This window comes from Phyllobates terribilis, unplaced genomic scaffold (genome assembly GCF_046119375.1).
Source record: "Phyllobates terribilis strain yellow unplaced genomic scaffold, ASM4611937v1 Scaffold_3__8_contigs__length_932513732, whole genome shotgun sequence".
Taxonomy (NCBI): Eukaryota; Metazoa; Chordata; class Amphibia; order Anura; family Dendrobatidae; genus Phyllobates; species Phyllobates terribilis.
In genome coordinates this window covers 9,579,678-9,606,885 of record NW_027362763.1, presented here as the reverse complement: position 1 = coordinate 9,606,885, position 27,208 = coordinate 9,579,678, and the positions used below count along the sequence as shown (strand labels likewise).

The window sequence follows — 27,208 nt, the reverse complement described above, 5'->3', positions numbered from 1 at the left end:
TGGTCTGTATGGAGTTGTTCAATAAAGGGCCCAAAATTAAGATAACATAGATGGGAGAGGTCTCTATGAATAGGAATTCCTAAGTATTTGATACCCTGTGAGGGCCAGGCAAAGGGAAAGTTGGACTGGATGGAATCCTATATGGATTTGGGGAGGGAGACATCGAGGGCCTCAGACTTCGCTGCATTGATTTTAAAATTTGACCATGTAACAAAGTGATCTATTTCAGCCATAACAGCATGGATGGATATATGTGATTGAGTGATATATACTAGTACATCATCAGCAAATAGAGAGCACTTGTACTCGGTGCCTCCCACCTCAATCCACCTAATATTGGGGTTATGGCGAATTGATGAGAGCAGGTGCTCCGTCACTAGGATGTATAAGAGAGGGGACAGAGGACATCCCTGCCTTGTCCCATTGGTGATTGTGAAAGGTGATGAAAATGTTCTGACGCACCCCCTGGGCCTTGGGACACCCGGAACCGGACCCTTTTTGGTGGATGCTGGTGGTTGTAGTCTTCGTGGCGGCGACCCGGTTCCGTGGCTCAGGGTGGTCAAACCAGTGGCGGAACTATTTATGTGGTTTTGATGTTTAAATGTCCGACTACGCCACCCGTGGATTGCGGTCAGAGTGAACCGCCGCTGCAGGGCAGACCGCTGAGGCTGGTGTTGTGGGTGCAGCAGAGCGTAGCATAACTCCCCACGGTAGGAGTATAGCCTCAGGGCAGTGTATGCGGAGGATGGGGGTGATGGTGCAGGGCAGCAGCAGTAACGACACGGAGTCAGTGATGCAGTCCAGGGCCTTTACTCACAGTTCTTATTATCCAGACCACGTCTGCAGGTAACGGCTGCCCACGTCGTACTGTGCTCACCAGGTGAGGAGCTCAGACAACTCCCAGATAACTTTGGAGCGCTTCACAGGACCCCCTTTGTGTGTCCTTTGTCTGGCCTTTCTTACCAACCCTTCTGTCCGGCTGCCTCGGGCCTCCTCTTGGTAAACTTGGCGCCAGTTTCCCTAACCCTATGTGCTGCCCTCCTAGCGGGTGTAGCGAGGGGCTGCGCCACATAAAATGTCACAGCCTCCGGTTTCTAGCTGAGGGTCGTTTCCTGCCTCCACTAGTTTCGGGGACCGGTCTCCCCCTTTGGCCTGACCCCTCCATGCAGGTGGATTCGGGCGTGTGGTGACGACTCGCCCGTCCGCACCCCTGGGATCCCTTCGTTCCTCGTTCCTGGAGCCTTCTCCGCTCCTCTTCCTTCCTTCTCCCTCTTCCAGGCCTGGGCCTCTGTTACTAGGCCCGCCTCCGGAGCAGAGCTCATGCAGAGCCCCTGCTCCCTGCCACTTCTGCTCAGACTTCTCTGCACTGAACTAAGATGGTGCCCACCTTTTATACTCCCTTCTCAATGCACCCAGGAACTGCTTCCTCCCTGCTCCTGCACTACAGGGTTCCCCTTCCTCAGTGTTCCCTCCCCCCACTCCAGCCAGGGACAGGGACGGTCGTGCCCATCTCAGGGGCATATTGGTCGCCCTGCCCCACGGCAATGTGGTGTAATGCATGCAGGTGTCGGGTCCTGATCCACACTCCATCCTTACCTGAGAGTGAGATATCACACCTCTGGGTGAGGTGCAATACCTCTGTAGCAACCGAGCCCTCAGGGTGCTACAGTTCCATTTATCTTCCGCCTAGGTGACGTATTGCGATACAGGGCCGTGATTTTGGCTATAAAAGGGTCCCCTAGACCCCTATCCCAAGCTTTTTAAGAGAATCATATATGGCGTGCCAGGAGACTCTATGGAATGCTTTCTCAGCATCCAACTAGAGTATCTAATTACAAATTTTTATCTGCATCTAGCCCAGGAAATACTTTGTGCCTAGTAGCAGTGTCTGCTAGTCAGCGGATTATCCCGGCTGTTAAGCAAGCTACACCACCTGTAGTTTGGACACTTAATTTTTTCAAAGGAAATGCTTCAGGACCACGGGATACTCAGTGAAGAGCATCAGGAGGCACCCCAAGGCATAGGGGCTGGGACTGGCAGTAGGATGCCTTGCGGTGGACAGCCGAGCTCGATCCTTATAAAAGCTTTTTAACTGCAGCAGCTTTAGTGGACGCTACTGGAGCTGGAATTACGCGGCTGCTGGCATGAGACTTGCCCTCCAATAGATCCTTGTAAAAGGATTTAAAGTGTATTCATTCAAATTAGAGGGACAATTTAAATTAAAAAGCTTAGAGCTGCCTCCACCACAGGGGGGCTCGCTCGACCCACCAGCGGACAGGCACCAGTATTGGGAGAGGGGGGCTGGCCGTCAGGGTTCACCGCGGCTCTGGCACAAACCCGGCGACACGGAGGTGGCACGGGCAGGAGCGGACTGAACGTGTCGGCTTCTCACTTTTTGGATTTTAGAAGGGCATGACATGCCTATATCTGTGTCTCTCCCTCCTTTTACTCCTCCACCTCTTTTCTTTTCGCATGACTATATGTACTTGTCACTTTTCCATGTGTTAGTTGTGTCTTCTGAGCAGTTTGTCAGCTTTTGGACACCTTTGAAGGTGTTTTCTATGTGTTTCTATGTGTTTTTGTTTGCCTGCCATTGGTTTTAATGGTGTTCGAAGGTGTTCGACGAACAGTTCGACGAACAGTTCGGCGAACAGTTCGGCGAACAGTTCGGCATACAGTTCGGCGAACAGTTCGGCGAACACACGGGTGTTCGACGAACCGAACCGAACTCGAACACTACGGGGGTGGCTCAACACTAGTATCCACATTAAAATTGGATGAAGGGTTTAGGAGTTTCAGCTCCTTAACATGTGCCACCCTGTTTTTGAAGGGACCAAAAGTAATTGGACAGATTAAATAATTGTAAATAAAATGTTCATTTCTAGTACTTGGTTGAAAACCCTTTGTTGGCAATGACTGCCTGAAGTCTTGAACTCATGGACATCACCAGACGCTGTGTTTCCTCCTTTTTGATGCTCTGCCAGGCCTTTACTGCGGTGGTTTTCAGTTTCTGTTTGTTTGTGGGCCTTTCTGTCTGAAGTTTTGGCTTTAACAAGTGAAATGCTGCTCAATTGGGTTGAGATCAGGTGACTGACTTTGCCATTCAAGAATATTCCACTTCTTTGCTTTAATAAACTCCTGGGTTGCTTTGGCTTTATGTTTTGGGTCATTGTCCATCTGTAGTATGAAACGACGAGCAATCAGTTTGGCTGCATTTGGCTGGATCTGAGCACACAGCATGGCTCTGAATACATCAGAATTCATTCCGCTGCTTCTGTCCTGTGTCACATCATCAATAAACACTAGTGACCCAGTGCCACTGGCAGCCATGCATGCCCGCGCCATCACACTGCCTCCGCCGTGTTTTACAGATGATGTGGTGTGCTTTGGATCATGAGCTGTACCACGCCTTCACCATACTTTTCTCTTTCCATCATTCTGGTAGAGGTTGATCTTGGTTTCATCTGTCCAAAGAATGTTCTTCCAGAACTGTGCTGGCTTTTTTAGATGTTTTTTAGCCTTTTTATTCTTGATGCTTATGAGTGGCTTGCACCGTGCAGTGAACCCTCTGTAGTTACTTTCATGCAGTCTTCTCTTTATGGTAGATTTGGATATTGATACGCCTACCTCCTGGAGAGTGTTGTTCACTTGGTTGGCTGTTGTGAAGGGGTTTCTCTTCACCATGGAGATTATTCTGCGATCATCCACCACTGTTGTCTTCCGTGGGTGCCCAGGTCTTTTTGCATTGATGAGTTCACCAGTGCTTTCTTTCTTTCTCAGGATGTACCAAACTGTAGATTTTGCCACTCCTAATAATGTAGCAATTTCTCGGATGGGTTTTTTCTGTTTTTGCAGCTTAAGGATGGCTTGTTTCACCTGCATGGAGAGCTCCTTTGACCGCATGTTTACTTCACAGCAAAACCTTCCAAATGCAAGCACCACACCTCAAATCAACTCCAGGCCTTTTACCTGCTTAATTGAGAATGACATAATGAAGGGATTGCCCACACCTGTCCTTGAAATAGCCTTGGAGTCAATTGTCCAATTACTTTTGGTCCCTTTAAAAACAGGGTGGCACATGTTAAGGAGCTGAAACTCCTAAACCCTTCATCCAATTTTAATATGGATACCCTCAAATGAAAGCTGAAAGTCTGAACTTCAACTGCATCTGAATTGTTTTGTTTAAAATTCATTGTGGTAATGTCTAGAACCAAAATTAGAAAAATATTGTCTCTATCCAAATATATATGGACCTAACTGTAAATGTAGTATCGCTGTAAATGTACTGACCCGAAGAATAAAGCTGCCTTATCAATTTTACCACACATGGAACAGCATAAAAAAAAACCAATTCCTGAATTGTTGTTTTTTTCACTTATTCTGCCTCCCAAAAATCAGACTAGAAAGCGATCAAAAAATGTTATGTGCCCGAAAATGGTACCAATAAAAACGTCAACTTGTCCCGCTAAAAATAAGCCTTGACGTGACTCTGTCGGCCGAAATATGGAAATAATAATAATCTTTAATAATAATAATCTTTATTTATATAGCGCCAACATATTCCACTGCTCTTAACAATTCACAGAAAGTGAAATGGAAAGATTATAGCTCTCAAAATATGGTGATGCAAAAACTAGTCTTTGCAAACAAAAAGGGTATTTTTAGTGTGTGACAGCTGTCAAATATAAAAACCCAATAAAAATCTGGCATCACTGTAATCGCACCAACCTGAAGAATAAAGTCGTCTAATCACTAATCACACCGTACGAGAAATGGCGTAAAAAAAAAATAAAAACAATTCTTCACCTGCTGCTGATTTGTTCATTCTGCCTCCCAAAGATCGCAGTGAGGCTCGGCTCACAGTCATCCTGCACTCTGTGCTGAGCACTTACACCGGGGTTTCTGTGTGAATCTCTGAAATCTGTGATTTAGACAGAACTCCCAGCGGAAGATTCCCTGTAATAAGGCAGATGGAGGCACCGTGGACACTGTCTGGCCTGTGATCCCATGGTGTCCATCTTTTTATTAGGGGTGCATAAAAGTGTCATCGGCCACAGTTTTATAAACCTCTGAAAAAAAGGACACCGCTAAACAGAGGCCAGACGAAGTCCAGAGTAACTCTGCTGCCTCATTATAGTGATTGGATCCCTCGGGATAGGGTTGTGTTAGGGTTAGGGTTACGGTTAGAATTAGGGTTAGGATTAGGTTTAGGGTCGTGTAAGGGTTACAGTTAGGATTAGGGTTGTGTTAGGGTTAAGGTTGTGTTAGGGTTGTGATAGGGTTAGGGTTGAGATTGTATTAGGATTGGGGTTGTGTTGGGGTTGGGATTTTTTCAAAAGTAAAGAAAAAAAAATGATGACAAGTACTGACTACTTGAGTTTGCATCGGGTGCTTGGGTATGCACCGAGTATTGCAGGTGCTCGAGTGACATGCTTGAGTCCCTGCCCCGCATGTTTGACAGCTGTTATACAGCCAATAAAACCACGCGGGGATTGCCTGCCATACACGATCAATCCCCGCATGTTTTTTATTGGGTGTCTAACAACCGTGAAACATGCGGGATGGGGACTCAAGCATGTCACTCGAGCATCTGCGATACTTGGTGCATGCCCGAGTGCCCAATGCAAACTCAAATAGCGAGCACTTGCGCTCAAGACTAATGACAACATATTCAGTATGATGACCTAATGTTATCAAATTCTGTGTCATACCTCTGGGTTCAAAATGTTCACTATACCCCTTGATAAAATCCTTGAGAGTTGTAGTTTCCAAAATGGTGTCACTTGTGGGGGGTTTCCACTGTTTAGGCACATCAGGGGCTCCCCAAACACGATATGGCGTCCACTAATTATTCAAGCAAATTTTTCATTAAAAAAGTCAAATGGCGCTTCTCCCCTTCCGAGCCCTGCCGTGCGCCCAAACAGTGGTTTTCCCCTACATATGGGGTATCGTCTTACTCAGGAGAAATCGCACAACAAATGGTATGGTGCAATTTCTCCTGTTACCCTTATGAAAATGCAAAATTGGGGGGCTGAAAAACATTTTTGTGGGAAAAATGTGAAAATTTTATTTTTACGGCTCAATGTTATAAACTTCTGTTAAGCACCTGGGGGTTCAAAGTGCTCACCACACATCTAGATAAGTTCCCTGAGGGTTCTAGTTTCCAAAGGCACATAAGGGGCTCCCCAAATGCAACATGGCGTCCACTAATTATTCAAGTAAATTTTTCATTCAAAAAGTCAAATGGCGCTCCTTTCCTTCCGAGCCCTGCCATGCGTCCAAACTGTGGTTTTCCCCCAAATATGGGACATCAGCGTGCTCAGGAGAAGTACACAACACATTTTGGGTCCATTTTTTCCTGTTACCCTTGCAAAAATAAAAAATTTGGGGTCTAATGTAAAATTTTTGTCAAAAAAAGTTAAATGTTCATTATTTTCTTCTACATTCAAAAAATTCCTGTGAAACACCTGAAGGGTTAATAAACTTCTTGAATGTGGTTTTGAGCACCTTGAGGGGTGCAGTTTTTAGAATGGTGTCACTTTTAAATATTTTCTGTCATAAAGGTCCCTCAAAGTCACTTCAAATGTGTTGCGGTCCCTAAAAAAAATAGTTTTACAAATTTTGTTGGAAAAATGAGAAATCGCTGGTCAACTTTTAACCCTTATAGCTTCCTAACCAAAAAAATGTTGATTTCACAATTGTGCTGATGTAAAGTAGACATGTGGGAAATGTTATTATTAACTATTTTGTGTGACATATCTCTCTGATTTCAGGGCATGGAAATTCAAAGTTTGAAAATTGCTAAATTTTCTAAATTTTAGCCAAATTTCCAATTTTTTCACAAATAAACGCAAGCCATAGCAATTAAATTTTACCACTTTCGTGAGGTACAATATGTCACGAAAAACAATCTCAGAATCAGTGGGATCCGTTGAAGCGTTCCAGAGTTATTAGCTCATAAAGTGACACTGGTCAGTATTGTAAAAATTGGCCTGGTCATAAACGTGCAGACAGGTAAAGGGTTGCATACTGCTGTTAGTAGCACTTAGGGAGAGATTGTGCCGGAGGGATAGTGCAGGACAGGAGAGGGCTCATTGCACGTCCTTTCTGCTGCAACTCATATCAGTAGACCTTCTCAGGGCCACTAATATTCTTTTTGCTCTTAATCCTGCAAATTGTTGTGAAAAGAAATATAATACGCCAGCTATACTGCTCAAGTTGTGCACTAAAAGCATACAGCCAGACTTGGTTGGTTGCAATAGCATTACTTTATAGTGCAAGCAGTGAAAAAAGTAAATCTGAGGTATGCTAAATTTCCTGCGATACAAATCCTGCAATGTTTTCTCAGCATCTAAATATTACACGCCATTTATACTGCTCCATTGGTGCATTAAAAGCATACAGGCAGACTTGGTTGGTTGCAATAGCATCGCTATATAGTGCAAGCAGTGAAAAAAGTCCATCTGAGGTGTGTTAAATTTCCTGCAATACAAATCCTGCATAGTTTTATCAGCATTGAAATATTATACTCCATTTACACTGAGCTAGTTGTGTGTCAAAGTATACAGTCAGACTTGGTTGGTTAGCAATAGCATCGCTATATTGCTACTGTAGTGTAACAAGTCCATCTGAGGTGGGCAATTTTGTTGCCATACTAATCCTGCAAAGTTTTTTCAGCAGGGAAATATACGTAATATAAAATGGGCAAGGCGCGTGGTAAGGGATGGGAAAGTGGATGTGATGTTGATGGTGAGCGCAGAGGCTGAGTCCGTGGGCAAGGTGAACCTGTGCCTGCTGAGGGAACACAGCACACACGCATCATGTTGACCTAGCTACCTGTCCCACTTTTTAGGGGGGCTTGGAATAGCACTCTTGAAGCCAGACCAGTGTGAAATGGTTGTTGGTTGGATAGCAAATAATGCTTCCAGTCAGTTTGCCAGCACTACCTTGTCTTCCACACGGTCCAGTCTCAGTAGCCGTGATTGTGGACCACATAATTCTCACCCTGATCCTTCTTCCTCCCACCATGCCAAGTGATCCCACACTTGGACCCTCCGAAGAGCTTTTCACATTTCCATTTATACGTTGTGGCCTCTCGCCCTGCTCTTTTTAAGCGGGACATCGGGAGATTGCAGGTAGGGATGCCCAAATATTTGAGCAGCCACACTCATAAGGAGGCGAAGGTGGGAAACTGCAATTAATGTGCCAAAAGAGGGTGATGATTATGAGACACAATTGCCAACAAGTGATGTTGTTAAGTCATCAAGTCAGGAGGAGGACCAGGGTGCGAAAGTGAAAGACGAGGTGGTGGACGATGAAGTCACTGACCTAACCTGGAAAGGTGACATGCAGAGAGAGGACAGCAGCACACAGGGGGAGGCATCTGTAGCACTACAACTGGCAGGAAGAGGCAGTGGGTTGGCCAGAGACACAAGGCGGGCAACTGTTCCTCAGAATACCAACACGGAGGAAGTTGCCAGGCCAAGGGTTAATTGTTCCCGAATCTAGTGCTGTTTTAAAGACTGTCCAGATAACCCAAAAAAGGCCATTTGCAACATCTGTCATGCCAGCATCAGCACCGGCAGCACAACTACCTGCCTGACCACCATCAGCATGCTCAGGCACATGACAGAAAAGCACCCGACTAGTTGACCTGAACGCCAGGGTCCAGAAACAGTGTCTGCAGATGACACAACTGCCTGTTCTATGTGCCCGCTAATCCCCTGTCCATGACGCAGGTGAAAATGCCTCCCACCCTGCACCTGTCATTGCACACTTGCAACCACCATCAGCAACCATGTCCACGTCCTTGTGCCAGTGCAGCGTTCAGTTGTTCCTACCACAGTCCTTGGAACACAAGCATAAATATTCAGCCACCCACAGGCCACAATACTAAACGGGCACATTTCCAGACTGCGTGCCCTGGAATTGTTGACGTTTAGGCTTGTAGAGACAGAAACTTTCTGCAACCTCATGGTAGCAGCCGTCCCTCGGTACTCGGTCCCCAACCGAGACTATTTCTCCCGGTGTGCCGTCCCTGCCTTACACCAGCTCATGTCCCATAACATCAACCATAACCTGACCAACGCTGTTACTGGGAAGGTCCACTTAACCATGGACATGTGGACAGGTGCTTGTGGCCAGTGCCACTACATTTCCATGACGGCTCACTGGTTGAACATTGTGTAAGCCGGGACCCAGTCGGACCCTGTGACGGAACACATGCTACCGACACTGAGGATTGCGGGCCCTGGTTCTGTCAGTTTTTCCCCCACCTTCTACAGAAGTTCCTGCACCTCCTCACCATCCATATCCGAAATGTCAACATCAGATGCAAGCTGGAAGTACTGCAGCATTGCAGTACTGCCTCGGCCAAGGAGCAGCAGGCTCTGCTGAAGCTAATCTGCTTAGGAGACAAACCGCACACCACCACAGAGTTGTTGAAAGGTCGACAGGCAGGCATAGTCGTGTGTGACAACGGCCATACCCTAGTGGTGGCTCTGAAGCTTGGCAACCTCATACACATACCATGCCTGGCCCACATGCTCAACTTAGTGATTCAGCAGTTTCTCAAAACCTACGCAGATATGCCTGAGCTACTTGTGAAAGTATGCCACATGTGTGCCCATTCTTGCAAGCTTCGACCGGCCTGGCAGTGTTGCAGCAGTGTTTGCAATTTCTAGCTCGCCGACTGGTGTGCGATATCACCACGCTTTGGAGCTCAACGTTACATATGTTGACAAAGCTTTGTGAGCAGCAGAGGGCAGTAATTGAATCCCAGCTCCAACATGCCCATCGATATTCCAATCAGCCCCCCCACATAACTGCTGATGAGTGGGCATGGATGTCTGACATCTGTGCAATTCTCCAAAACTTTGAGGACTCCACCAAGATGGTGAGTGACGATGATGCCATAATCAGCATAGCCATCCCACATCACTGCCTACTGAAATGCTCGCTGCTCACAGTTAAAGAGGAGGCTTTGCAGGCGGAGCAATAAACTATACAGGGTGATGCTATACAGCCCAGCCTCATCTCATCTTCTCAATGCGGATAGGGTGATAATGAGGAGGAGGAGGAAGAGGAACAGGAGCTGGTTGCCTGCACTAGAGACAGTACCCAGCACTGAGTCCCTGATTTCCAGGGTACTCAGACAAGGAGGGAAAAGTTTTGGAAGATACTGAAGGAGTACCTTGCTGACCGTACCAGCATCCTCCGTGATTCCTCTGTGCATTACAAATATTGTAGACACGTGGCATAAACTGTCTCCTTTTCACCCAAACATGGGTATACACTTCAGGATTTCGTCTTTTTGGTGTCGTACTCCTCCTCCACCACCATATCAAAATGATGATCATGCTACCCTCACTATAAATTTTTTAAGAGTGTTTATGATGCCCTCATTAATAATTTTTAAAGGCTTACCTCTAACATTCTTTGATATATAGGATACCTACTTCTTAATAATGGGAAAAATGTTTTCTGAGGCTCTCCACTATGTCTCTTCAAAGGGTTATTGGAGTGCCTCCTTCTAATGTTTGGCATCCCTTTCACTTAGTACATACGCTTTACCAGTCTAGGAGACCCACTCCTTAATAATTAGTAATGGGCAAAAATGCTTTTTTTCTGAGGCCCCACCTTCTAGTTGAGGGAACATTTTTGGAAACCAAAAGAGCCGGTGGGTTCTACATGATCCAGTGCCTTGTTTGGGGCTTTCAGGTAGTTGTCACATAGGGAGGCCTCACACTGCAGACAAGATTTCACAGCTGGGACTGAAGACTTTGTACAGTAAACACAGAAAATTCTGGTCTCCACCATATCAGGCTAAGTAGATGCGAAACGCTCCACTATATTCCCCAACAGGGTTGATGAAATAACAATCTTTATTGCTGCTACGTTAAACTAATAGCTTTTTTTCAGGGCCGATTCGAATCTATTCTATATTCTGCAGTATTACCGCTCTTATCTGCAGTTCATTTGTGTAGGGTCAGCTGTTGCAGTAGGGATAGCATATTACAGACATTCATTCAGGGATTACTGCCTTATAGTCCTAGCCACCTAAAAAAAATCAAGTGTCAGGGATTAAATCCAATTATCACAGGCTGGGAATCATGCAGAACCATCCGCTGTGATCTTTGGAGCAAACAGCTGTCTGCTGCCCGCTATCGTCCAGACAATTACACGGTTGGCCGATGATCAGCGGAGGAGGCCGCATGTTGTTCCCACTAATTAGTTATCAGAAAAAGAATAGTGAGCATATGGCATATACACCTCCGATTTCCAATGTATGGAATATGTGTATATACCATGTACGATCACTGCTAACTCCACGATAACCCCACACTACTCGCTGCCACCACTAGTGGGTTTTTAATACAAGGTTACTGGATGCCTGGAATAAGTAGCTTATGGCTTTGAGGTGGGGCATAATTACAGAACAAAAGGAATAGAACTATTAAATTTTATATTAAATCCAAAGGGAGTCAGTGTTTATGAAAAATATACAAACAATTTTACAAAGGGGAACACAACAATACAGCATATACAGGCACAGAAAATAAAAGGGATTAAGAGAAGAACTTAATTTACCAATCGCAGAGACGATTCAGTTTAGCCGAAGGAGAGCACTTCGATTATCCATTTCAATGAACAGGGGTCCCTGCATACACGATTTGTATCTCTCTACACAAACTCATATCATAATTGGGCTTGACCTTTTATCAGCCCCTGAATCCCTCCCACACACTCCCCCATGAGGACCTCACATGGTCCAGTTTGGAGGTGGACCCAATCCTTCATGATTTTATTAAAGCCCCAAATTATGAGATAACTCCTCTCCGGATGATCGCTAATAGCTATTTCTAAAGAGCGTGAGATATTCCCATTGATCCTTAAAAAGCCTTTTCCTATCTATTCAATCTGTACTCTTTGTCTATACGCGATACACATCCTCGTTCAGTCAGCTGGCCCATATGTTAAACTGTGTAATTCACTAGACTGTTGGCTCTCGCATGTTAATTAAGTTAGTTCGCTATTCAGTTTCCTACTTGCATTCTATTGTACAATCCTACATCTAAGTGTCAGCTCAGATTGCAAATGGCAGAGGGAAGGAGGCGAGTGACTTCAGCGATTTTTAATATTTTTGCTGACTTCAAGGTAACGTCTATTCTGTTCCCTATTAATAACGCTGTTAACTGCATTTAGTATAGGGATAGATGCTAGGTATCATATGCTGGAAATGAATGTTTATTCTGGTGACATTCATCTCTTCCACTATCCATAACTTGATTGCTTTTTTCCATACACTCATTGACAGATTCATGTTTTTTATGGTGATCTTTACTCAGAAATTCATCAAAGCAGGCAGGGTTGCTTGCATTCCGCCAGTTTGTTGCTGCCACATACAAGAAAAAATCTTGTCAGGGCCGATTCAAATCCATTCTATATTCTGCAATATTACCGCTCTTATCTGTAATTCGTGTATGGTGTGCTGTCGCAGTAGAGATAGTGTATTACAAGCATCTAGTCAGGGATTATTGCCTCATATGCCTTGCTGCTGCCACCTAAAAAAAATCAAGGTAACGTCTATGCTATTCCCTATTAATATCGCTGTTAGCTGCATTTAGTATAGGGATAGGTGCTAGGTATCATCTGCTGGAAATGAGTGTTCATTCTGGTCACATACATCTCTTCCACAGTACATAACTTGATTGCTTTTTTCCATACACTCATTGACAGAGTCATGATTTTTATGGTGATCTGTACTCAGACATTTATCAAAGCAGGCAAAGTTAACTCATACTAACTAATAGTCTGACAACATCATTCCCAGCAGCGACCTGGGATTCAGAGATGCTTCCAGTGGTATTCCCCATGCTGTTCCCATGTCATTTCAGAGCTGTTTCCATTGATTTGATCAATTTTTAGAGCCCTCCAGCCAGGGGCGTACAAAGGAATCATTGTGCCCCACAGCAGAAGTTCTAATTGCCCCCCCACAAACAAAAAAATGTAAATAATTGTCGGGGTCATAGAAGAGCAGATCTCACCACTTTCCAGCCTTTACATAGTAATTTTCCTTCTGCTGAAGTTCTAGATTCCTCTTTCATTGCCCCATAAAGTATGATGCCAACAAAAGTGTCCCCCAAACACAGTATGATACCCACATGGTGAATTCCTCTACATTACCCTCCACTTGCACAGTATAATGACCCTACTTTACCCCACTTCAACTGCCAGGGCAAAGTATGGTGACCCCAGCACAGTATAATCCCACAACTGTGACTCCCACACATCCCTCCATGCAGTATGTCAGGGATTCCACCCACACACAGTCAGGGGCGACACCGGGGAGATCACACAATATCTCACCGTGCCGTCATGCTGTCAGTATTTCATCCAGAGTCGCAAGCACGCGATCCAGACTACTCTCTACGTAGGTATCGGTAAGCGACCAGTGTGCGTCTGGCGCCACACCCTGGGCTCCACAGACTGGAATTCGTGTTTAACGCCCTCCGTACGGTCACTGTCAGCTTCACGATAGCCCAATTATTAATACTCTCTGCCACCACTGGCCGAGTTTGAAATATAATACAGGCCTGGCCGGACGCCTGCGTTTTGGTAGCGTATATGGCTTTGGGGAAGGGAACAATTACAGAACAAAAGAAACAGAACTATTCAATTTTATATTTAATCCAAAAGGGAGGCAGTGTTTAGGAAAAATATATACATAAGGATGTTACAAGGGAGACATTAAAATACATATGCAGATACATAAAATAAAACAGGATAAAAAGTGAAACTTACACTATAAAGTTCGCTGCGGTGACTCAATATAGGTGGAGGAGGGGCTCCCCGGTTGGAATATGCTGTTATTGAACAGGACCCGTTGCTTATAATTCTTATTCCCCCCTGGCAATGAGTGCTCCTGTCTTCTCCATAGATTCTTTTATACCTAAGGGGAGATCTGCCCACATGCCCCTAGTGGTGACATCATGTGGGCCGGTCTCAAACCTGTACATTTTTATTAAAAATGCTAACTTCTGCGATAACTAATCGCTCGTTGATAGCAGAAGCTTGCAAACTACGCCATTTTTTCCCTTATGATTTTATCTTTATTTTGATATCACACTTCACATAGCTGCAGTCTGCTATTCTGGTGTTTTTGTGCTACAGCTCCCTGATTTTGGTTACAGCCCTGGAAAACTACCTACATATTCCTGGGCTGATTTGGTCACTACCCATTTGGGTTTCGTTATTGCCGGACGTATGGAACTCATACTATTTCATATCTAATATCGGAGCTGATCTGGCTATGGCTGGTGGCCAGGAATTGTCTGTGGGTGTCTTTGAACTTAACGAACCATTTCCTCTTTCCTCCAAACTCATTGCTTGGGAGAAGGTGTCAGTCTATCTCAGGTCTGTGTTAAGAGGAAATACATTTGCATTTTAGCTTGTGACACTTCATGTGTAAAGCCTTTTGGCTGTGGGGGATAATTTTCAGGAAGACACAGTATAATTGTCATCTCTGGACAAACACTACAGGAGAGGACATGGGAGAAGAGGCTAATATTCTGTTAATATGTCCCTGACATTAATATTTTCCTGACATCTCTCCCTCTTTGAGGTGGCATAAGGGGTGATTTACAGATCGCCCCTTGAGCCCACCTCCTGGCCCGCCCTTCCTGCGGATCCAGCTTTCCGGTCACCCTGACCGGTTTGGGATACATCTTCTCCCCACCTCTGACAGGCTATGGGTACCTCCCTCCTATACTCCTGACAGATAGGGGGACACACCTTCCTCCTACCTTGCCTGGTTATGCTGCCTTCCTTTTTACCAGTCATCATCTTTACCTTGGGAGCTGCGCTCCCTAGGGGGGAGCTATCACCTGCCATGTCACAGTCCGTCGTGACACTGTTCATCGGCACGGGACCACTTTCCCTATGATCCCCATGTTTCTCCCCATCCTTCCACATCACCTCTGGAGCCGTGCTAGTCATGGGGCAGCTACCACTGACCATGTCACTATCTGGCGTGACACTGGTCACCTGCACGGGACGACCTGCTTCCTGGTGTCCGTACCTGCTCCCCTTGCCCCTAGCACTTATACTGGCTCTCTTTAGGTAATCCTCAGCAGCATCACCTTGCAGGGTGAGGCGGCTGAAGTCTCCTTTACCACAACACACACTTTTATTATACATCACATTGACATTTTTGACAGCGGCATTACATGACATATCACATCTGGGAGGGTTGTCAGGGATGTATCGGGCAACCAACCATCCCAGATCAGTTCCCAATAGCACATTAGTGGGGAAATTCTCCGACACCCTCACTTCCCTTAATCCCCTTCCCGCACCCCAGTCCAGGAAAACTCGGGCCATCGGTATGGGACGGCAAACACCCTCAAACCCGGTGACAGTCAGGGTCTTCCCAGGAATGAGTTCCTCTGATAACACAAACTCAGGGTGGATCAGGGTGTGTTCTGCGCCAGTGTCCTTAAGGCCGACAGTGACAGTGTTGCCCACGGTAACGGGTTCTAAGTTCTCCCAGGCCCGACCAACCGCCCCACCCACAAAAAGAATGGCTGCAGTAGGCCCTGGGGCCTCAGGTGTGGGGTTCATCTTCTGCCTCTCCGGGCAGACAAGGCTGATGTGACCCGTTTGGTCACAAGTATAACACCTACGGGAGTCAAATGCAGGCCGGGAGCTAAAAGATGGGGCAGTACACACTGAGGGCCGGCTGGCTGGAACACTGGGGGTGGTTGTCGGCTTACCCCCCTTCCAGCTGGCGGTGGCTGACTTCCGCACCTCTGGTGTGCGGTTGGCCTCATAGGTATCCGCGATCTGGGCTGCTTTGGCGGCTTCCTTCGGCTCCCGGTCCAGTACAAACTGTCTCACCTCCACAGGGCAAAGATGAAGAAACTGGTCCTTCACCATCAGATCCTTCAGGTCCTCGAAGGTGGTGACTGACAGTCCTCGGATCCACTGCTCAAAGTTGGTTCTGAGCCCGTCTACCACATCGCTGTAGGTGTCATGTGGTCCACGTTGGAGGGCTCTGAACTTTTTCCGGTAAACCTCCGGAGTCAGCTGGTACTTTTTTATCAGGGCCTGCTTGATGGCCTCATAGTCTCCATCTTGGTCTCGAGGGAGGGAAGCAAACACCTCCAAGGCTTTTCCTCGGAGCCCTGGAGTTAAGTACCTGGCCCACTGGTCCGTGGGCAGCTGATACTGCCTGCAGGCCTTTTCAAAGCCTCGCAGAAATGTGTCCAAGTCACCATCCTTTTCCATCACAGGGAAGTGCTCAGGACGGGGTTTAAAGCAGTTGGCACTGTTGGACTCACGGGTCTGCGTAGAGGATGACTCCTTCTGAATCCGGGCTAGCTCCAGCTGGTGTTGTCGGTTAGCTTGTCACTCAGCAGCCTCTCGGTCAGCTTGTGCCTGGCACTCAGCAGCCTCTCGGTCAGCTTGTGCCTGGCGCTCAGCAGCCTTCCGGTCAGCTTGGGCCCATTGCTCTGCTCGCTCCTGGAATTTCAGGATCAGCTGCAGTCGTCCATCACGATCATCTGCGGCGAGCTGCTCCAAAGCCATCTGCAGGTGGGGGTCCACACTACCCTGGTTGGGGGTATGGCTGGCAGTCACAGGTGGGACCCCTGCAGCAGCGCCATCTGGGCCTTGGCTGGCCACCCCATCATCAGGGCTCTGCTGTTGGACAGGCTCTGCAGCCCCTTGCAACAGTTCAGCAATCATTTGGACCTTGGTTTTGCCCGTGGGGTCAATCTGCCTCAGCTCACAGAGGGCAGTGATAGTGGTCTTCGTCTGCTGGTGATACCAGGGCTCTCCACGTGTAGCCATTATTGCCAAATAAAAGATAGGATAGAAAAACAAGAGAGGGGAAGGGGATGCAACTGCTACACGTATAGTAATGTCCCAGATAAAAAATATTAAAACACTGAGTCTGATTTCTTAAAACTCTGCACAGAATTCTCGCAAGAACCGTGCAAGTTTTCAGTGACACGAATGATTGCTCAATCCAGCCACTGATGTTCTGTAATCATCCCACCGCTGCCACCAATTTGTCAGGGATTCCACACACAGTCAGGGGCGACACCGGGGAGATCACACAATATCTCACCGTGCCGTCACGCTGTCAGTTTTTCATCCAGAGTCGCGAGCACGTGATCCAGACTACTCTCTACGTAGGTATCGGTAAGCGACCAGTGAGCGTATGGCGCAACACCCTGGGCTCCACAGACTGGCCTGGCCGGACGCCTGCGTTTTGGTAGCGTATATGGCTTCGGGGAAGGGAACGATTACAGAACAAAAGAAACAACTATTAAATTTTATATTTAATCCAAAAGGGAGGCAGTGTTTAGGAAAAATATATACATAAGGATGTTACAAGGGAGATATTAAAATACATATGCAGATACATAAAATAAAACAGGATAAAAAGTGAAGCTTACACTATAAAGTTCGCTGCGACGATTCAATATAGGTGGAGGAGGGGCTCCCCGTTTGGAATATGCTGTTATTGAACAGGACCCGTTGCTTATAATTCTTATTCCCCCCTGGCAATGAGTGCTCCTGTCTTCTCCATAGATTCTTTTATACCGAAGGGGAGATCTGCCCACACGCCCCTAGTGGTGACATCATGTGGGCCGGTCTCCAGCCTGTACATTTTTATTAAAAACGCTAACTTCTGCAATAACTCATCGCTCGTTGATCGCAGAAGCTTGCAAACTACGCCATTTTTTCCCTTATGATTTTATCTTTATTTTGATATCACACTTCACATAGCTGCAGTCTGCTATTCTGGTGTTTTTGCGCTACAGCTCCCTGATTTTGGTTACAGCCCTGGAAAACTACCTACATATTCCTGGGCTGATTTGGTCACTACCCATTTGGGTCTCGTTATTGCCGGACGTATGGAACTCATACTATTTCATATCTAATATCGGAGCTGATCTGGCTATGGCTGGTGGCCAGGAATAGTCTGTGGGTGTCTTTGAACTTAACGAACCATTTCCTCTTTCCTCCAAACTCATTGCTTGGGAGAAGGTGTCAATCCATCTCAGGTCTGTGTTAAGAGTAGTGTTGAGCCACCCCCGTAGTGTTCGGGTTCGGTTCGGTTCGTCGAACACCGGGATGTTCGAGGAACTGTTCGTCGAACTGTTCGTCGAACACCTTAGAACACCGTCGAACACCGTTAAAACCAATGGCAGGCAAACAAAAACACATAGGAACACATAGAAAACACCTTCAAAGGTGTCCAAAAGCTGACAAACTGCTCAGAAGACGCTTTCTTTAAAAAAGCCGGCCGGCAATTCAGCAGCGGCATACACCGGTACCCGACAATTTAGACATGAAGGAATAGAGCATCACACATAGATTAGATAGATAGAAACATGTCAGTCACATATATATGAAGTACAGTAACAGTGTTGCTTACTGTACTTGTCATTTAGTGTAAAGGATTTATTAAAAAATATAATAGTGTTTTCGTGCACCGTCTCTTTAAAAAAGCCGGCCGGCAATTCAGCATCTGTACCCGACAATTTATAACAGACAGAATAGAGCTTCACACATAGATTAGATAGATAGAAACATGTCAGTCACATATATATGAAGTACTGTGACAGTGTTGCTTACTGTACTTGTCATTTACTGCAAAGGATTTATTAAAAAAAATAATAGTGTTTTCATGCACCGTCTCTTTAAAAAAGCCGGCCGGCAATTCAGCATCTGTACCCGACAATTTATAACAGACAGAATAGAGCTTCACACATAGATTAGATAGATAGAAACATGTCAGTCACATATATAATAAGTACAGTGACAGTGTTGGTTACTGTACTTGTCATTTAGTATTAAAATAAAGGATTTATTATTAAAAAAATTGGCGTGGAGTTCCCCGTAATTTTAGTCTCTAGCGGAGGTTAAGCAGACAGCTGGGGCAGATGTTTGAAGCCTGGGAAGGGGGTAATACCCACGGAGCTTCCCAGACTACTAATATCAGCCCCCAGCTGAATACCTAGCCTTTACTAGCTATTAAAATGGAGGACCCCCCCAAAAAAAATGACGTGGGGTCCCCCCTAATTTAATAGCTAGCAAAGGCTAGGCAGACAGCTGGGGGCTGATATTAATAGCCCAGGAAGGGAGCCATGAATATTGGCCCCCTCCCAGGCTAGAAACACCAGCCGTCAGCCGCCCCAGAAATGGCGCATCCATAGGATGCGCCAATTCTGGCACTTAGCCTCACTCTTCCACGCTGCCCTGGTGCGGTGGCAGGGGGTAATAGGGTTGGGGTTGATGTCAGCTTATAATGCCAGCTGACATCAAGCCCAGGTTAGTAATGGAGAGGCGTCTATAAGATACCCCCATTACTAACCCCATAGTCAAAGTTAAAAAAAAAACACAAACACCCAGAAAAAAGTCCTTTAATTGAAATAAACACACAATCCTTTATTGTTCTAAATTAAACCATACTTACCATCACGCCCATTCCAGCTGAAGCCAACGATCTCCTGCAATAAAAGAAAAATAATAAAGCAACCTCATCCTTACCTTTCCATGGTTCCCAGGACAGCTTCAGCTCTGCTACATCGAGATGACAGGCTGGACCGCAGCAGAACGCTGCCATCCAGCCTGTCATCCCGCAGACACTGAGAAGCGCAGGCTTGCTTGCGCTCCTCAGTGTCTGACTGTGACGGCATCCAGATGAGCCGACAATGAACTCGGCTCACCTCATGTACGTCACTGACAGCGTGGGAAAATTCTCCTGCACTCAGCGCTTCAGCGTGAGAATTTTCCCACGCTGTCAGTGACGTGCATGAGGTGAGCCGAGTTTATTGGACATGACCTCAGCTCATCTGGATGCCGTCACAGCCAGACACTGAGTAGCGCAAGCAAGCCTGCGCTTCTCAGTGTCTGCGGGATGACAGGCTGGATGGCAGCGTTCTGCTGCGGTCCAGCCTGTCATCTCGATGTAGCAGAGCTGAAGCTGTCATGGGAACCATGGAAAGGTAAGGATGATGTTGCTTTATTATTTTTCTTTTATTGCAGGAGATCGTTGGCTTCAGCTGGAATGGGCGTGATGGTAAGTATGGTTTAATTTAGAACAATAAAGAATTGTGTGTTTATTTCAATTAAAGGACTTTTTTCTGGGTGTTTGTGTTTTTTTTAAATACTTTACTAGAAATTCATGGTGGTCATGTCTAATATTGGCGTGACCCCATGAATTTCGGGCTTAGGGCCAGCTGATAATGCCAAGCTGGCCTTAACCCCTTTATTACCCAGTGAGCCACCGCACCAGGGCCCTTGATGAGTTGGGTACCGCACCAGAAGATGGCGCTTCTATGAACGCGCCATTTTCTGGGGCGGCTGCGGACTGCAATTTGCAGCGGGTGGGGCCCAGAAAGCTTGGGCCTCCCTGCGCTGCAGATTCCAGCCCCCAGCTGCCTAGTTGTACCTGGCTGGACACAAAAATAGGGAAAAGACCCACGTATTTTTTTTTAAATTATTTCATGAAATTCATGAAATAATTAAAAAAAAATTGCCCTGGGGCTTCGCACTATATTTGTGTCCAGTCAGGTACAGCAGGCAGGAACGGGCTGCCCCCAACCACCAGCTGCCTATTTGTACCTGGCCGGACACAACAATATAGGGAAGCCCTTTTTTAAAAAAATTATTTCATGAAATAATTAAAAAAAAATTGACGTGGGGCTTCGCCCTGTTTTTGTGTCCAGCCAGGTACAACTAGGCAGCTGGGGGCTGGAATCCGCAGCGCAGGGAGGCCCAAGCTTTCTGGGCCCCACCCGCTGCAAATTGCAGTCCGCAGCCGCCCCAGAAAATGGCGCGTTCATAGAAGCGCCATCTTCTGGCGCTGTACCCAACTCATCCAGGGCCCTGGTGCGGTGGCTCACTGGGTAATAAAGGGGTTAAGGCCAGCTTGGCATTATCAGCTGGCCCTAAGCCCGAAATTCATGGGGTCACGCCAATATTAGACATGACCACCATGAATTTGTAGTAAAGTATTTAAAAAAACACAGCACCCAGAATAAAGTCCTTTAATTGAAATAAACACACAATTCTTTATTGTTCTAAATTAAACCATACTTACCGTCACGCCCATTCCAGCTGAAGCCAATGTCTTCTGCAATAAAAGTAAAATAATTAAGCAACCTCATCCTTACCTTTCCATGGTTCCCACGACAGCTTCAGCTCTGCTACATCGAGATGACAGGCTGGACCGCAGCAGAACGCTGCCATCCAGCCTGTCATCCCGCGGACACTCAGAAGCGCAGGCATGCTTGCGCTCCTCAGTGTCTCGCTGTGACGGCATAAAGATGAGACAAGCTCATGTCCAATGAAGTCGGCGCACCTCATGCACGTCACTGACAGCGTGGGAGAATTCTCCTGCACTCAGCGCTACAGCGTGAGAATTCTCCCACGCTGTCAGTGACGTGCATGAGGTGAGCTCATTCATGTCCAATGAACTCAGCTGACCTCATGCACGTCACTGACAGCGTGGGAGAATTCTCACGCTGAAGTGCTGAGTGCAGGAGAATTCTCCCACGCTGTCAGTGACGTGCATGAGGTGCGCCGAGTTCATTGGACATGAACTCGTCTCATCTTTATGCCGTCACAGCCAGACACTGCAGAGCGCAAGCATGCCTGCGCTTCTCAGTGTCTGCGGGATGACAGGCTGGATGGCGGCGTTCTGCTGCGGTCCAGCCTGTCATCTCGATGTAGCAGAGCTGAAGCTGTCGTGGGAACCATGGAAAGGTAAGGATGAGGTTGCTTTATTATTTTTCTTTTATTGCAGGAGATCGTTGGCTTCAGCTGGAATGGGTGTGATGGTAAGTATGGTTTAATTTAGAACAATAAAGGAATGTGTCTTTATTTCAATTAAAGGACTTTATTCTGGGTGTTTGTGTTTTCTTTTAACTTTGACTATGGGGTTAGTAATGGGGGTGTCTTATAGACGCCTCTCCATTACTAACCTGGGCTTGATGTCAGCTGGCATTATAAGCTGACATCAACCCCAACCCTATTACCCCCTGCCACCGCACCAGGGCAGCGTGGAAGAGCGAGGCTAAGTGCCAGAATTGGCGCATCCTATGGATGCGCCATTTCTGGGGCGGCTAACGGCTGGTGTTTCTAGCCTGGGAGGGGGCCAATATTCATGGCTCCCTTCCTGGGCTATTAATATCAGCCCCCAGCTGTCTGCCTAGCCTTTGCTAGCTATTAAATTAGGGGGGACCCCACGTCATTTTTTTGGGGGGGGTCCTCCATTTTAATAGCTAGTAAAGGCTAGGTATTCAGCTGGGGGCTGATATTAGCAGCCTGGGAAGCTCCGTGGGTATTACCCCCTTCCCAGGCTTCAAACATCTGCCCCAGCTGTCTGCTTAACCTCCGCTAGAGACTAAAATTACGGGGAACCCCACGCCAATTTTTTTTAATAATAAATCCTTTATTTTAATACTAAATGACAAGTACAGTAACCAACACTGTCACTGTACTTATTATATATGTGACTGACATGTTTCTATCTATCTAATCTATGTGTGAAGCTCTATTCTGTCTGTTATAAATTGTCGGGTACAGATGCTGAATTGCCGGCCGGCTTTTTTAAAGAGACGGTGCACGAAAACACTATTATATTTTTTAATAAATCCTTTACACTAAATGACAAGTACAGTAAGCAACACTGTCACTGTACTTCGTATATATGTGGCTGACATGTTTCTATCTATCTAATCTATGTGTGATTCTCTATTCCTTCTATTCTAAATTGTCGGGTACCGCTGCTGAATTGCCGGCCGGCTTTTTTAAAGAGACGGTGCATGAAAACACTATTATTTTTTTTGATAAATCCTTTACACTAAATGACAAGTACAGTAAGCAACACTGTCACTGTACTTCTTATATGTGTGACTGACATGTTTCTATCTATCTAATCTATGTGTGAAGCTCTATTCTTTCGGTTCTAAATTGTCGGGTACCGGTGTATGCCGCTGCTGAATTGCCGGCTTTTCATGTTTCACTGTGAGCATTGTTCCCATCGATTTGGGCAATCACTGTAATGCCACAACCACCATGGCTGTGGCATTACAGTGAGTGGCAGACAATCCCTGCATGATTGGTGCTCTAAATAGCGCCAGACATGCAGGACACGCTTTTGGTGCACGAACAGTTATCGAACAGCCGAATTTTTTGCAAATCGTTCGGGTTCGTCGAACAACTCGAACACCACCCAAAACAGCTCGAATTTGAGATTGGCGAACAGTTCTAGTCGAACACCGCTCATCTCTAGTTAAGAGGAAATACATTTGCATTTTAGCTTGTGACACTTCATGTGTAAGGCCTTTTGGCTGTGGGGGATAATTTGCAGGAAGACACAGTATAATTGTCATCTCTGGACAAACACTACAGGAGAGGGCATGGGAGAAGAGGCTAATATTCTGTTAACCTGTTCCTGACATTAATATTTTTCTTACACAGTATAATGGGCCTTCGTACAGTATAATGGCCCCCACACAAACCTTCACACTCCACAGAGTATAATGCAGTCCCAATGGTCCTCCACACAGTATAATGCACTCCCCATTGTCCTCCACAAAGTATAATGCACTCCCTATGGTCCTCCACTCAGTATAAGATGCTACCCATGGTCCTCCACACAGTATAAGACACTCGCCATGGTCCTCCACACAGTATAAGACACTCGCCATGGTCCTCCACATAGTATCAGACAGTCGTCATAGTCCGCCACACAATATAAGACACTCACCATGGTCCTCCACACAGTATAAGACAATCGCCATGGTCCTCCACACAGTATAAGACACTAGCCATGGTCCTCCATACTGTATAATGCACTCCCCATGGTCCTCCACGCAGTATAATGCACTCCCCATGGTCATCCACACAGTATAATGCACTTCCCATGGTCATCCACACAGGAAAAGCAGGCTCCAGCACACATAGTGCTGAGATGGCGTTTAATGAGCCCAGATTATAGGGCCGGGTTTTACGAGCAGCTAAAAGAGCTGGTGGGGGATCAGCTGCTCACTTACCTCCAGTCCAGGTCTTGGAAGGTCTGATTTAAGACAGCTGCGCCGGTCTCAGTCTGTCTGTGTGTTGTGTGAGCAGGACCTTGCATGAGCTGCTCAGACCTGCGGAAGTTCAGGAAAAGCACTTCATTTAAACAGCTGTATATGGACTTGTTATTTTGAGTTTGGTTCTATCTTTTTTTTGTGCCGGAAAAGGCTGTTTTGGGTTTTCTTAATGAGCGGTTTATGCTATCAAAATAAACCAGCCTGGATTCTCTGACGAAAACGCTTTGTGTGCCAACCTCAACCGCAGCTGAGTGAGTACAAAACCCTACAGTACATATCTGAACACATTCTTAAAAACACATAAAACAGACATAAATATATATACACAGTCATACACACTGACATACACACAGACACATTAGAATTATTTTTAATATGGGGATTGGGGAATCTGGCGACAAGCCTCGCTAACCTGCCCCCGGCCTGTGTCTCGTCCAGCTCCTCACAGACATGGCCCTGGACCATCAGCGGGGGCCCACTCGCCGTCGGGCCCAGGCCGCTCCCCCAGCACCTCCGCAGGACCTCTGGCGCTGCTTGATTGCCAGCACTTCAGACATGACCTCGCGCAGTGCACTGTGCGGCTGTGTCTGCTAGTAATGATGAGGCAGGGGCGACACAGACGCGGCACGCCCCTGCTGTGCCATTATTACCTAATAAATTATTATCTAATTTATACAATGTGATTTTCTTGATTTTTTGGGGGATATTCTATCTCTCAATGTTAAAATTAACCTACCCTTAAAATTATAGGATGTTCATGTCTTTATCAGTGGGCAAACTTACAAAAACAGCAAGGGATCAAATAATTATTTCCCTCACCGTACACTACCGCTCAAAAGTTTGGGGTCACCCAGACAATTTAGTGTTTTCCATGATACTTTTATTTATCAAATGAGTTGCATAATGATTAGAAAATATCGTCCAGACATTGACAAGGTTAGAAATAATAACTTTTATTAGAATAATTTTCTCCTTCACACTTTGCTTTGGTCACAGAATGCTCCTTTGCAGCAATTCCAGCATTGCAGACCTTCTAGCTGTTAATTTGCTGAGGTCATCTTGAGACATTTCACCCCATGCTTCCTGAAGCCCCTCCACAAGTTGGATTGGCTTGATGGGCACTTTTTGCGTACCATACGGTCAAGCTGCTCCCACAACAGCTCAATGGGGTTGAGATCTGGTGACTGCGCTGGCCACTCCATTACAGATAGAATACCAACTGCCTGCTTCTTCCCTAAATAGTTCATGCATAATTTGGAGGTGTGCTTTGGATCATTGTCCTGTTGTAGGATGAAATTGGCTCCAATCAAGCGCTGTCCACAGGGTATGGCATGGCGTTGCAAAATGGAGTGATAGCCTTCCTTATTCAAAATCCCATTTACCTTGTACCAATCTCCCACTTTGCCAGCACCAAAGCAACCCTAAACCATCACATTACCTCCACCATGCTTGACAGATGGCGTCAGGCACTCTTCCAGCATCTTTTCAGTTGTTCTGCGTCTCACAAATGTTCTTCTGTGTGATCCAAAACACCTCAAACTTTGATTCGTCTGTCCATAAAACTTTTTTCCAATCTTCCTCTGTCCAATGTCTGTGTTCTTTTGCCCATATTAATCCTTTCCTTTTAGAAGCCAGTCTCAGATATGGCTTTTCTTTGCCACTTTGCCCTGAAGGCCAGCATCCCGGAGTCGCCTCTTCACTGTAGACGTTGACACTGGCGTTTTGCGTGTACTATTTTATGAAGCTGCCAGTTGAGGAGCTGTGAGGAGTCAATTTCTCACACTAGAGACTCTAATGTCCTTGTCTTGTTGCTCAGTTGTGCAGCGCGGCTTCCCACTTCTCTTTCTACTCTGGTTAGAGCCTGTTTGTGCTCTCCTCTGAAGGGAGTAGTACACACCGTTGTAGGAAATCTTCAGTTTCTTGGCAACTTCTCGCATGGAATAACCTTCATTTCTAAGAACAAGAATAGACTGTCGAGTTTCACTTGAAAGTTCTCTTTTTCTGGCCATTTTCAGAGTTTCATAGAACAAACAAATGTAATGCTCCAGATTCTCAACTAGCTCAAAGGAAGGTCAATGTTATCGCTTCTCAAATCAGCCAAACCATTTTCAGCTGGGCTAACATACTTGTGCAAGGGTTTTCTAGGGTTTTCTAAACATCCATTAGCCTTCTTACACAGTTAGCAAACACAATGTACCATTAAAACACTGGAGCGGTGGTTGTTGGAAATGGGAGTCTATACACCTATGTAGATATTGCAATAAAAACAAGATGTTTGCAGCTAGAATAGTCATTTACCACATTAACAATGTATAGAGGGTATTTCTGATTCATTTAATGTTGGCTTTATTGAAAAAAAAAGTGCTTTTCTTTCAAATATAATGAAATTTCTAAATGACCCCAAACTTTTGAACGGTAGTGTATGTCAGTAGAGGAATTTATGTATTCATTAATCGCAGTGTGCTGACGCATAGTGTATATATATATGTTTGTATAGAGTCCACAGATTTGTACACTTAAATATTCAATTTAATACTAAAGGTGTGTGGGATGTTTTTTTTATTCAATATTGCTTAAAAAAGCACATAGATCTCACATAAAACCAATATTACTGAGAGGCACACATAGACCACACATCCAACCAATATTACTAAGAGGCACACATAGACCACACATCCAACCAATATTACTGAGAGGCACACATAGACAGCACATCCAACCAATATTACTGAGAGGCACACATAGACCACATATCCATCCAATATTACTGAGAGGCACACAAAGACCACACATCCAACCAATATTACTGAGAGGCACACATAGACCACACATCCAACCAATATTACTGAGAGGCACACATAGACCACACATCCAACCAATATTACTGAAAGGCACACATAGACCACACATCCAACCAATATTACTAAGAGGCACACATAGACCACACATCCAACCAATATTACTAAGAGGCACACATAGACAGCACATCCAACCAATATTACTGAGAGGGACACATAGACCACACATCCAACCAATATTACTGAGAGGCACACATAGACCACACATCCAACCAATATTACTGAGAGGCA

At 45.8% G+C, this 27,208-nt stretch overlaps 1 pseudogene; it reads right to left on the bottom strand.

The window, feature by feature from the left end:
• Nucleotides 1-27,208, bottom strand: part of LOC141257871 (uncharacterized) — an 80,835-nt pseudogene that overhangs the window by 37,139 nt on the left and 16,488 nt on the right.